The sequence below is a fragment of the Odocoileus virginianus genome, unplaced genomic scaffold (genome assembly GCF_023699985.2).
Source record: "Odocoileus virginianus isolate 20LAN1187 ecotype Illinois unplaced genomic scaffold, Ovbor_1.2 Unplaced_Scaffold_29, whole genome shotgun sequence".
NCBI classification, from domain to species: domain Eukaryota; kingdom Metazoa; phylum Chordata; class Mammalia; order Artiodactyla; family Cervidae; genus Odocoileus; species Odocoileus virginianus.
The window spans coordinates 10,215-11,711 of record NW_027224291.1 but is presented as its reverse complement, the minus strand read 5'-3'; positions in this window follow the sequence as shown (position 1 = coordinate 11,711).

Here is a 1,497-nt window from a genome sequence, read left to right as displayed (position 1 = left end):
CCAATTTTCATAGCAGCATTACTTTCAATTGCCAAGATATAGAAGCAACCTATGGAAGTATGCATCAACAGATGAATGGATAAAGAAGATGTGGTGTATATTTATATAGATAGATAGGTACAATGGGATATTACTCAGCCATGAAAAAGACGAAATTTTGCCATTTGCAACATGGACAAACCTGGAGAGAATTATGCTTAGGAAAGTCAAACAAAGAAAGACAAATACTGTATGTTTTTACTTATATGTGAAATCTAAAAGCTAAAACAAACAAATGAATATAACAAAACAAAACAGACTCAAAGATACAAAGAACAAACTCGTGATTATCACTGGGGAAAGGGAGAGGGGAAAGGGCAAGATAGGGGCAGTGGATTAAGAGGTTAAAAACTACTAGGTACGAAATAAACAAGATACAAGCATGTAATGTACAGCATAGGGAATACAGCCAATATTTTAAAATAACTTTATGTGGAGTATAATCTATGAAATTATAAAATCACTATGCTATATACCTGAAGTGCATATATAAGTCAACTACTCTTCTTGTGTTTGAAAAAAAAATCCTTGGGGAAATAAAGTTACATAACCATTTACTGCTTTATAGAATAAACAAAAAAGAATGCTGAATGGCTGCCTACCTGACAGATAAAAATGAATGAGTTTAGATTGAAATATAAAGTGTCAGGCAAAAGAGACACCAACTAAAATAGAATAAAGAATATAATGGTCTCTTTATGTAAAAATTGAGTCCACATAGAGAGCACACTGAGACATAATTAGGATGCTAATGTATACTAAGATACTATATATCTTAATAATGTATACTAATGTATACTAATATACATACTATATATATACTATAATGTATACTGATGTATACTATACTAAGATACTAATTCTTTTTTTTTACATTCAGGAAAATTATTATCCTTTAGTAACACTGGATATGGGAAATCTCTTGTGCTAGAAGCATTAACCCATTAATTCTCTAATATATTCTGCCGTTCTGGGTCACTTTGTTCCTTTTGTACTTTCCTATTCAACATCCATTTGTCTTAAAGCTATTCACATCACCACAAAAGGCAGTCTTCCAAGAGAAGAAATATGTTTTGGTTAAAGTTAATTAGAAATTCTCATTTCTTTCCTACATACTGAAAGAATTTTGTAATTTCACTGGGAATTGTCATCTATGTTAACACAAGCATCAATTGACTTAATGCAGTAAGAAATCTTGATCTATATTAGACAAACTATGTAAATAATAATGACTGGAAATATTAGACACATTCACCCTAACTACAGGAACAAAAAATGGTGTCTATGGTAACCATCATTATGTGACATGATATAAGAAAGTCTTGTCATAAAAATTATATAAAAGTTATTACTTGGATACAAAAAAATAAATAATTGAAAAACAACAAATTTATGTGGAAAAATTTAAATCAGTAAAATTAAAATGAATAGATTCTATAAGACAAAGATGACATTCTA